This window comes from Hemitrygon akajei, chromosome 31, assembly GCF_048418815.1.
Source record: "Hemitrygon akajei chromosome 31, sHemAka1.3, whole genome shotgun sequence".
NCBI lineage: Eukaryota > Metazoa > Chordata > Chondrichthyes > Myliobatiformes > Dasyatidae > Hemitrygon > Hemitrygon akajei.
The window spans coordinates 41,045,185-41,057,844 of record NC_133154.1 but is presented as its reverse complement, the minus strand read 5'-3'; positions in this window follow the sequence as shown (position 1 = coordinate 41,057,844).

Below are 12,660 nucleotides of genomic sequence, written 5' to 3'. Positions count from 1 at the left end.
ACTTGAAGTAGCCATTCCTGCCCCTGCACCATCCAAGTCTCTGTAATGGCCACAACATCATAGCTCCAAGTGCTGATCCACACTCTAAGCTCATCCGCTTTATTCATGATACTCCTCGCATTAAAATAGACACATCTCAAACCATCGGACTGAGCGCGTTTCTTCTCTATCACCTGCCTATCCTCCCTTTTGCACTGTCTCCAAACTTTCTCTATTTGTGAGTCAACCTCCCTTCCCTCTGTCACTTCAGTTCGGTTCCCACCCCCCAGCAATTCTAGTTTAAACTCTCCCCAATAGCCTTTGCAAACCTTCCTGCTAGGATACTGTTCCCCCTCGGATTCAAGAGCAACCCGTCCTTTTTGTACAGGTCACACCTGCCCCAGAAGAGGTCCCAATGATTCAGAACTCTGAATCCCTGACCCCTGCTCCAATCCGTCAACCACAAATTTATCCTCCACCTCATTCTATTCCTATACTCACTGTCACGTGGCACAGGCAGTAATCACGAGATTACTACCTTTGAGGTTCTGCTTCTCAACTTCCTTCCTAACTCCCTGTAGTCTGTTTTCAGGACCTCCTCCCTTTTCCTACCTATGTCTTTGGTACCACAACCTCTGGCTGTTCTCCTTCCCACTTCAAGATATTGTGGACGCAATCAGAAACATCCCAGACCCTGGCACCTGGGAGGTAAACTACCATCCGTGTTTCTTTCCTGCATCCACATAATCGTCTATCTGGCCCCCTAACTATAGAGTCCCCTATTACTGCTGCCATCATCTTCCTTTCCCTACTCTTCTGAGCCACAGGACCAGACTCTGTGCCAAAGGCACGACTACTGTTGCTTCCCCCATGTAGGCCATCCGCCCCCAACAGTACTCAAGCAGGAATACTTATTGTTAAGGGTGACAGCAATTGGGGTACTCTCTAGTACCTGCCCTTCCCTCCCCTGACTCTTACCCACTTCTCTGTCTCCTGTGGTCCAGGGCTAACTACCTGCCTATAGCTCCTCTCCATCACCTACCTCTTCACTCTCCCTGACCAGATGAAGGTCATCGAGCTGCATCTCCAGTTCCCTAACGTGGTCCCTAAGGAGCTGCAGCTCGATGCAGCTGGTGCAGATGTGGCCATCCGGGAGGATGGGAGTCTCTAGGACTTCCCACATTTGACACTGAGCACAGAAAACCGGCCTCACACACATACTCTCTGTCTTTATTTTAAACAGATAACCTACCTGGCCTTGACCCTTTATCGCCAAAGCCCCGTTGAGCCAAAGCGTTCCTACTCTGTCTCCCACTACACTGATGCCCGCTCTGTAAATCTGTCTTCCTTTTAAACTCTTCCCACTGTTCTCACTGGCCGACCTCCACACACTTGCACAGTCGTGCCCTGTTCAAACTGCCAAAGAAATAACTGTCACCTTCTCAACTCTGCTCACCTTTAAACTCTTCCCGCTGTTTTCACTGGCCAAAGCTTTTTCATAAAGATTTGGCCTCCACAGCTGCTTGTGGCAAAGAATTCCACAGATTCACCACTCCCTGGCTAAAGAAATTGCTCCTAATCTCCTTTCTAAAAAGACGCCCTTTACTCTGAAACTATGTCCTCTGGTCTTCGCCTCTCCCACCATAGGAAACATCATCTTCACATCCACTCTATCAAGGCCTTTCACCATTTGATAGGTTTCAATGAGGTTACCCCTCATTCGTCTGAATTCCAGTGAATACAGGCTTAGAGCCACCAACCACACTTCATATGACAAACTATTCAGTCCTGGAATCGTTTTCATGAACCTCCTTTGAAACCTCTCCAGTTTCAGCACATCCCTTGGAAGATAAGGGGTTCAAAACTGCTTACAATGCTCCAAGTGAGGACTCGCTAGTGCTTAATAAAGTCTCAACATTACATTCTTGCTTTTATATTATCGTTCTCTTGAAATGAATGCTAACACCACATTTGCCTTCCTTACCATAGATTCAACCTGCAAATAAACCTATAGGGCATCCTGCACAAGGTCTCCCAAGTCCCAATTTTTGTACTTTCTCCCCATTTAGAAAATAGTCAATCTTTTCATTTCTTCTACCAAAGTGCATGACCATACACTTCCTGACAGAGTGTTCCATCTGCCATTTCTTTGCCCATTCTCCATATCTGTCTATGTCCTCCTATAGCCTCTCTATCTCCTGAAAACAGGCTGCCCCTCCACCTATCTTCATATCATCTGCAAACTTTGGAACAAAGCCATCAATTCTATCATCCAAATCTTTGACATATAACGTAAAAAGCATTGGGTCCAACACAGACCCCTGTGGAACACCACTAGTCACCGGCAGCAAACCAGAAAATGCTGTCTTTATTCCCACTGTTTGCCTCCTGCTAATCAACCACTGCTTTATCCATGCTAGAATCTTTCCTGTAAAATACCATGGGCTTGTAGCTGGTTTTGTGAATGGCCTTCTGAAAATCTCTTCAGTCACCCCTTTCAGAACCCTGGGGTGTACCCCATCTGGTCCAGGTGACTTATCTACCTTCAGACCTTTCAGTTTCCCAAGATTCTCTAGCATGGTAACTTCATGAGCCCTGACACCTGAAACATCCACCATACTGCTCGTGTCTTTCACAGTGAAGACTAATGCAAAATACTTATTTATTTCATCCGCCATTTTCTGTTCCCCTATTACTACCACTTCAGCATCATTTTCTAACAGTCCGATGTCTACGCTCACCTCTCTTTTACGCTTTATGTATCTGAAGAAACTTTGGTATCCTCTTTAATATTATTGGCTAGCTTGCTTTCATATTTCACCTTTATCTTCTTAATGACCTTTTAGTTCTGTTGGTTTTCAAAAGCTCTCCACTCTAACTTCTCACTATTTTTTGCTCTATATGCCCTTTCTTTGGCTTTTATGTTGGCATTGACTTCTCTTAGCTGCAGTTGTGTCATCTTTCCTTTAGAATGCTTCTTCCTGTTTGGGATGTATATGTCCTGTACATTCTGAATTTCTTACTATAATTCCAGCCATTGGTTCCCTGCAACCATCCCTGCCGGTGTTCTTTTCCATCAATTCTGGCCAGCTTCTCTCTCATGCCTCTGTAACTCCCTTTACTCCACTGTAATACTGATACGTCTGACTTAAGCTTCTCCTTCTCAAATTTCAAGGTGAATATAATCACATTATGATCACTGGTCTGAAGGGATCTTTTATCTAAGACCTCTGAGCAATTCCGGTTCTTGCACAACACTCAATCCAGAATAGCTGATTCCCACATGGGCTCAACATGAGCTGCTCTAAAAAGCCATCTTAGGCATTCTACAAATGCCCCCGCCTGGAGTCCAATACCAACCTGACTTTGCCAATCTACCTACATATTGAAATTGCCCATGACTATCACAACATTGCTCCCTTGGCATCCATTTTCTATCTCCCATTGTAATTTGTAATGATCTTATGAGACTCAAACTCTGCCCATCTTTTCAATATAATGTGTATCCTTGAACATTAGCTCCAAGCTATAATCTTCTTTCATCAAGGATTCAGTGATACCCACAATGTTAAACATGACTATCTATAACAGTGGTCAAAGTTCAACTGCTGTATTCTGAATACTGCTTGCATTCAACTATAACACCTTCAGTCCTGCATTCATCACCTTTTTCAATTTTATCCCCCTTTTACATTGCAACTTCTCCCGTTGACTGCAATTTTGTCCTATCATCAGCCAGTCCTTGCTAGCAAGTCAAGTCAAGTCAAGTCAACTTTTATTGTCATTTCGACCATAACTGCTGGTACAGTGCATAGTAAAAATGAGACAACGTTTTTCAGGACCATGGTGTTACATGACACAGTACAAAAAACCAGACCGAACTACGTAATAAAAAAAACACACAGAGAAAGCTACACTAGACTACAGACCTACACTGGACTGCATAAAGAGCACAAAAACAGTGCAGGCATTACAATAAATAATGAACAGGACAGTAGGGCAAGGTGTCAGTCCAGGCTTTGGGTATTGAGGAGTCTGATAGCTTGGGGGGAAGAAACTGTTACATAGTCTGGTTGTGAGAGCCCGAATGCCTCAGAGCCTTTTTCCCAGACAGCAGGAGGGAGAAGAGATTGTATGAGGGGTGCATGGGGTCCTTCATAATGCTGTTTCCTTTGCGGATGCAGCGTGTAGTATAAATGTCCATGATGGCGGGAAGAGAGACCCCGATGATCTTCTCAGCTGACCTCACTATCTGCTGCAGGGTCTTGCGATCCAAGATGGTGCAATTTCCGAACCAGGCAGTGATGCAGCTGCTCAGGATGCTCTCAATACAACCCCTGTAGAATGTGATGAGGATGGGGGGGGGGGGGTGGGGGGGGACTTTGCTCAGCCTTCACAAAAAGTAGAGATGCTGCTGGGCTTTCTTTGCTATGGAGCTGGTGTTGAGGGACCAGGTGAGATTCTCCGTCAGGCAAACACCAAGAAATTTGGTACACTTTATGATCTCTACCAAGGAGAGATGTTCAGCGGGGAGTGGTCGCTCCGTGCCCTCCTGAAGTCAACAACCATCTCTTTTGTTTTGTTCACACTAAGAGACAGGTTGTTGGCTCTGCACCAGTCCGTTAGCTGCTGCACCTCCTCTCTGTAAGCTGACTCGTCGTTCTTGCTGATGAGACCCACCACGGTTGTGTCATCGGCGAACTTGATGATATGGTTTGAGCTGTGTGTTACAACACAGTCATGGGTCAGCAGAGTGAACAGCAGTGGACTGAGCACGCAACCCTGGGGAGCCCCCGTGCTCAGTGTGATTGTGTTGGAGATGCTGCTCCCGATCCGGACTGACTGAGGTCTCCCAGTCAGAAAGTCTAGGATCCAGTTACAGAGGGAGGTGTTCAGGCCCAGTAGGCTCAGCTTTCCAATCAGTTTCTGAGGGATGATTGTGTTGAATGCTGAACTGAAATCTATGAACAGCATCCGAAGGTATGTGTCTTTTTTGTCCGTGTGGGTTAGGGCCAGGTGGAGGGTGGTGGCAATGGCGTCATCTGTTGAGCAGTTGGATGGTACGCAAACTGCAGGGGGTCCAGTGAGGGGGGCAGCAGGGTCTTGATATGCCTCATGACGAGCCTCTCGAAACACTTCATGATGATGGATGTAAGTGCAACGTGATGGTAGTCATTTAGGCAGGACACTGAAGACTTCTTTGGCATGGGGACGATGGTGGCGGCCTTGAAGCACATTGGAATGGTGGCGCTGCTCAGGGAGATGTTGAAGATGTCAGTGAGAACATCTGCTAGTCTGCACATCCTCTGAGCACTCTACCAGGGATGTTGTCTGGTCCAGCAGCCTTCTGTGGGTTGACCCCACACAGGGTTCTTCTCACGTCGGCCATGGAGAGACACAGCACTTGGTCATTTGTAGGAGAAGAGAGTCATGAGAGGTGATAAAGGCCTGCTTTCTTCTACTGCCCATATTGCTTTCCCCTTAGATTCCTTCTTCACCTCTCCTGCCTATCCCCTCCCTGCTTCCCCTCCCCCACCCCTTGATCTTTCCTCTGATTGGTTTTCCACCCTCCCCCCACCTTCTTTATAGGGCCCCTGCCCCCTCCTTCTTCAGTCCTGATGAAGGGTCTCGACCCGAAACATTAACCGTTCCTTTCAACAGATGCTGCCCGACCTGCTGAGTTCATCCAGCTTTTTTGTACGTCTTGAATAAACAGACCATCAGGGTGTGCGTTCTGCAGTTCGCTAATAGTCCCGTACAGTTCACAGAACGCCTCCTTAGCATTAGCGCTGGGGGGAATGTAGACACCGAATATAGCAGTCTCACTATACACTGCTTCTGTTTATAAACCAACTGCCCCGTCCTCAGTCCAATCAGCCTGGTTCCCATCCCCCTTGCCAAATTAGTTTAAACCCTCCCAAACAACTCCAGCACACCTGCCCGAAAAGATATTGGACCCTCTCAGGATCAGGTATAACAGGTTGAACCTCCAAAAAAGAGATCTCAATGATCCATAAATCTGATCACCTGCCCCCTTGCTCCAGTTCCTCAGCCACACATTCATCTGCCAGGTGATCCTATTCTGCCTTCACCGGCGCATAGCACAGGGAGCAATGTAGAGATTACGACCCGGGAGGTCCTGTTTTTCAGCTTTCCACCTAGCTCTCTAAAATCTCTCTTCAGGACCTCTTCACCTTTCCTACATATCTCATTGGTGCCAATACGTACCAAGACTTCTGGCTGCTCACCCTCCCCCTTTAGAATGTGATGACATCCCTGATCCTGGCACCAGGAATGCAACATACCATCTGGGTGTCTCCACTGCACCCAAAGAATTTCATCTCTGTCCCTTTGATTATGGAATCTCCTATCACCTCTGCAGTCCTTTTCACCTCTCTTCTCTTCTGTAATAAGTGCCAGACTCAGTGCCAGAAGCTCCATCACTGCAGCTACCCCCCCAGAGGGCTGTGCCCCTCAAGAGTATCCAAAGTGGCATATTTATTATTGAGGGGAATGGCCAGTGCAGGAGTACTCTGCACTCACTTCCCATTTCCCTTCCTTCTCCTGACAGTCACTCTGCATCCTGAAACCTAGTTGTGACTACATCCCTATCTTGGATTTCCTCAGTCTCTCATATGCAACTCCAGTTCCTTACCACATTTTGTGAGGAGCTGCAGCTGGTGCAGATGCTCCAGGTCTCCCAAAACACTACATCTTGCACCCAGAACAAAACACAGCCTCCGGAACAATTTTTGCTGCACTAACTGTGCCCTAATAAATCAGGAATGAAGAATAAAGAAGGTACTTACCCTGCCCAAGCCTCATCATTCAGAATGATTCAGGGATTGATAGTGTTATTGTATGAGGAGTGTTTGATGGCTCCAGGCCTTTACTCGCTGGAATTTAGAGGATCTCATTGAAATGTATTGAATGTTGAAAGGCCCAATTAGAGTGGATGTGGAGATGATGCTTCCTATGATGGGAAAGTCTAGGACCAGAGGGCAGAGCCTCAGAATCAGAATCTATTTTAAATGGAGATGAGCAGGAATATTTTTTGCCACAATGTGCTAAATTAGTGTGGCTGCGGAGACCAGGTCATTCAGTGTATTTAAGGCAGAGATGGACAGGCTCTTGATTAGACGGGGTGTGAAAAGTTACAAGGAAAAGGCAGGAGAATGGAGTTGAGAGAGAAATTGGATCGGCCATGATGAAATGCCAGAATAGATAGGCTGAATAGTCTTATTTGGCTCCAATTTCTTACGGTCTTACATAAGCAATAAATATTGAGAACATGAGACGAAAAGTCCCTGAAACTGAGTCCATAGGTTGTAGGAGCTGTTCAGTGATGGGGCAAGTGAAGTTGAATGAAGTTATCTCCTGTGGTTCAAGAGCCTGATGGTTGAGGTAATAACTGTTCCTGAGCTAGTTGTGTCAGTCCTGAAGCCCCTCTGCTTTCTTCCTGATGGCAACAGTGAGAAAGGCACAGGACCTGTGTAGTTCAGGACCCTGATCACTGATTCCAGTTTAGTCCTTGAAATAATACAAATGGAGAGAAACTGAACCACGTCACAGATTGAAGCACCAGAAAACATCTGACATTATGTATGCACTCTTGATCACTGGGTCACGGTCAGCTAATTCTGAAGGGCCACACGAAATGGTGCAGGAAATCAGCAGGTCCAGCAGCATCTGTGCTTTCAGACTGTGACCCTTTCTCCAGTCTGAAAAGGGCGAAGACACCTGAATAAAAAGGTGGGGGGGGGGGGAACAGAAGGAGGATAGCTAGAAGGTGATAGGTGAAGTCAGGTGGGTGGGAAAGTGTGGTGAACTACATATACCTGTCTGGACATGCCCCCTGCTGACTGCTCCTGTGGCCCCTCCCACTGACCGTGGCTCCTCCCACAGACCCCGGTATAAAGGCGATTGAGGCCTGAGCCCGGCCCTCAGTCTCCAGGATGTAGTATGGTGGTCAACTACTGCTTGTTCTTTCTTCCAGTCAATAAAAGCTGATATCTCGCCTCACATCTCAGAGAGTTATTGATGGTGCATCAGAAAGGTAAAAGGCTAAAGGCTGGACAGAAAGGAATGTGATAGGAGAGGAAAGTGGACCATGGGAGAAAGGAAAGAAGGAAGAGCACAAGGAGGAGGTGATAGGCAGGTGAGGTCAGAGGCAAAGGGTTCTGTAACCACAGAATAACATTTACTGCGACTGTAACAACATTACTCCCTCCACTGCTCCCCATGTGGGCAGGAGATGCAAACACATTGTGATGTTTACATACGCTTCTCCCTCAGAAACGGTACAGTGATTTACCTTGTAAGTATGAATTTGAAGGCAGAATATAGTTATTAACAGGATTTTTAGAGTGTGGAGGAACAGACAGGTATGAGAGTCCACATCCACCTCAAAGTTTCCACACAAATTGATAGGGTGGCTAAGAAGGTAAATGGGGTGTTGGCTTTTATTAGTCAGGGATTGAGTTCAAGAGCATCAACGTAATGTTGTAGTTCTATAAAATCCTGGCTGGACCATGCTCTACTGCTATTCCTTCATCAAAGTGTTTAGTCACATCCTCAAGAAATTCAAACAGGCTCAATTTAACACAGTTTACCTCAGAAAAGGTATTTTTAGTCAGGTTTCTTTGCTTTTTGACTACCAGGAAGCTGTCACACACATTCATCTTAAGCGGAAGTATATAACATAACAAATCCTCAACTTCTCGAGTCATGGTTCAGGCATCTGGACCCATCATTGATCTGTGATTTGGCTCAGTGTGTATCTGTCCATTCCTAGAGCTTAACAGCTCTGGGCACGTCTCACTTCCCTACCACCACATTTACACGATGGAGACTGATCACTGTAACCCTGAAGTGATTGAAGATGGGGAACTCACAAAATGGTCTCACAAAGGTTATCTGCTGAGGAACCAAAGGTGACACAAAGAGTTTGTTCATCCTGTGCCACTCTAATTGACATTTTAATTACTGGAAGTTGGACCCAGTTCTTTCTTTTGGACCTCAGTCTCAACTATTCCCATTAGCTACTGAGGCATGGAGATCAGCTGGCCTGCTTCATGTCATCAGACCTGATCTTAATGTTCCACTTCGACTGGTGGAAAATTATTTATCTACTTAACTTGAAGGTACATTAGAAGTTCATCATGCCAGATAAAGTCAGGAACTATCTTTTCCATGCCAGTCCCAAATCTTAAGGTTTAAATACCAAGATCTCAGCTGATCTTGGGAAGTCCAGTGCACCCTTTCCCAGAGCTTTTTGTCCACTGAACGTATGTGCAACTTTTGACACACCTTTAGACTCTCAGCACGTGCATACTCAATTCATAGTGGTAGTACGTTTTTAAGCTCAGAGATTTCTGGGTAAGAACAGTGCCATTGAAAGCATTTACAAACATTGCCTCTCCTCTGCCAAATAGCACCAATCCAGTCAATATTTTTACGAGAACTCAGCTACCAGTTTAAAACAGTAAGCTTCCACAAGCAATATACTTTGTGTCAACAGGCACTGGGCGTGTCAGCAGTCAAATTCAACCTTTTATTTCTCTGTCAATCAGCTTCCAAATGTTGTTACTCTGTCATTTGTTGCCACCCCCCCAGCTCTGTTTCCCAGCTCCTTACCCCTACCACTGTCCAGAGACTGAAACTCGCCATGTGCTGACCTGTCTCTGCTGTCTGACCCTGCTCCATTGACCATCCAACTTAACATTATGCCTTGTTTTCAGACTTTAGAGAACAGTGGTGTATTCTAACAACTCCACTGTGTAGGACACTGCCGTTTGGAAGCAGTGAAAATGACCCATTACATGGAAATGGACAGTGAATAAGTTGGTTAACTGACAATGTCATTCATTCTCAGCCCAGAGATTTGAAGGACAAACAACATGTGAGACATAACTGCAGTCAGCTCGTCTTCTTCTTCAGTCTGCAGAGGAATGACTCCTCTGCAGAGGCATGACGCAGGATATACAAGGGAAACCTTTACACCCACAGAGTGGTGACTGTTTGGAACCCATCACCACAGGGAGAGAGAGGTGAACAGCAGGGAAGGATTTAAAAGGACTGTCATTGAACAGAAATACTGGCAGAGACCAGCTGGGCAGAGCTGACTCCCTACTGTACCTGGGTGTGTTGCAGATTCACTAAGTACCTGAGACAGAGTTTAAAATAGAATCAATTTATTTGTCTCAGATACAAATACAGAATATTAAACTACAGTCCCATTAAAGGTGAACAAAGCAGAAGAAACTCCTCCCAGTTCCAGTGACCAGGGTGCAGAACTGGGTGTGATGAGCAGCAGCAATAATCGCAGAGTTTAACACCAACAGTCATTTTTGAACTTGTCTCTGGATTCAGTAACTGTGATGGTTAAATATCCAGCATGCAGCTTACTTAAACTTTCTCCCCAGTGTGAACTCGACAGTGCTTCCGAAGGTTGGATGAGTGATTGAATCCCTTCCCACATTCAGAGCAGGTGAACGGCCTCTCCCCAGTGTGAACTCGCTGATGTACCTTCAATTGAGAGGACTGAGTGAATCCCTTTTCACATTCACAGCAGGTGAACGGTTTCTCCCCAGTGTGAACTCGCTGGTGTGCTAGTAGGTTAGATAACTGAGTGAATGCCTTCCCACAGTCTGGACATGTGAATGGTTTCTCCCCAGTGTGAACTCGCTGGTGTGCTAGTAAGTTAGATAACTCAGTGAATCCCTTCCCACAGTCTGAGCAGGTGAACAGCACCTCCGCAGTGTGAACTGACTGGTCTGTCTGTAGGTGGGAAGGCTGAGTGAATCCCACAGACTCAGCTGGTGAACAGCCTCTCTGTTGTGTGTACTCACTGGTGTGTCTGTGGATGGGATGACAGTGTGAATCACTTCCCACAGTCTGAACTGTTGAACAACCTCTCCATAGTGTGATCTCACTCAATGGTCAGCAGATCCAGAATACCGAGTGAATCTCTTCCTACACACGGAGCAAGTGACTGGCTTCTCACTGCTGTGAATTTTCTGTCGCATCATCAGCTTGGACAACAGAATAAATTGCTTCCTGCAGACAGAACAGATCAACAAATGCTGGTGTGTTCTCAACACCCTGGTTCCAGTGGACTCACTGAGTTAAAACAGAAAACTTCATTTCAGACACAAAGCATGTTTCCAGTTGGGATGAGATACTTCTTCATCTCCAAAGATCAACAGATTTACTGGTGTTACAAAGGCAATATCTGGTCACTCCTTAAATATCTGGACAGAGGCATTAGAACTGATGTGTTGGTGTATTTGAGACTCCTGCACACAGATTCTTTGTCATTTCTAACCTGTAAAAAGATTTACAAAAGACATCAATGGGTGAAGGACAGCTTTTCAGATGAGATCATTTTAGTCTCGATGGTGATGTCTGACATCACACTGTTACAGCGAGGTTCAACCCAAGTTGGAGGAACAACTCCTGATCTTTTAACTGCGTACAGATCAGACATTCGACCATCCAGTTCTCTGACTGTTTTTCTGTCCATATTAGAATGGGCAATTCTTTCTTGTCTTCAGTCTGTGCCGTGGCTCAGTTTGTCTCTCTCCATTAGTAATATTTCAAGTTCTGGTCATGTCCCACAACACTACAAAGGGCACATGATATTATATGTCTGATCCTGGAGACTTTCTAATTACTCTGACCCCACCCCCACCCCCAGATGACTGACGGTGGTGGAATCATCAACAGTAATGCCAATGAATAAGAAGGGGAGGGCAGTTGTCTTTTCCATTGGATTGTGAAACTTTTGTGATGTGAAAGCTACAGGTCACTTGTTACCCAAGAGAAATGTGATATCATTTTGTACCCAGAGAGAATGGGACAAAACATGTTCTCATGGGTATAAAGGTCTAGAGAAAGATGTAAAACAAAGGTCATTTTTTAAAGAACTAAACATGATGGAACCTCCCAACACACTGCATGGAACCCTGGGGAAAATACTAGATTGTCATCCGTGGTTACCTCTATACCCATGGAAGCTGACAGCAGACTGTCTTTCAAGAGGGTGAACCCTCACAACATGACAGGTTCAGATGAAGTACCTGGTAGGGCTTTGAAAACCTGTGCCAACCAACTGGCAGGTGTGTTCAAAGATATTTTCAATCTCTCATTGCTACAGGCAGAGGTACCAACCTGCTTCAAAAGGACAACAATCATACTAGTATACAAGAAGAGTGGTTGTGAGCTGCCTTACCGACTATTGTCCAGTTGCTCTCACATCTACGGTGATGAGGTGCTTTGAGAGATTGGTAACGGCTTAAATCGTCTGTTGACTCAGCAAGGAGTGGACCTACTGCAATTTGCCTATTGCCACTATCGGTCCACAGCAGATGTGATCTCATTAACTCTTCATGTAGTTTGGATCACCTGGACAATACAGATACTTGTGTCAGGATGCTGTTTATTGACTACAGTTCAGCTTTTAACACAATAGTTCTTAAAGTTCTGATCGAAAAGCTCCAAAACCTCTGCAACTGCATCCTTGACATCCTAACTGGAAGACCACAAACTGTGTGGATTGGAAGTAACATCTCCGCCTTGCTGAAAATCAACACTGCTGCTCCTCAAGGTTATATCTTGGCCCACTGCTCTACTCCCTGTACGCCCACAATGCTGTGGCTAGGCACAGCTCAAATGCTATCT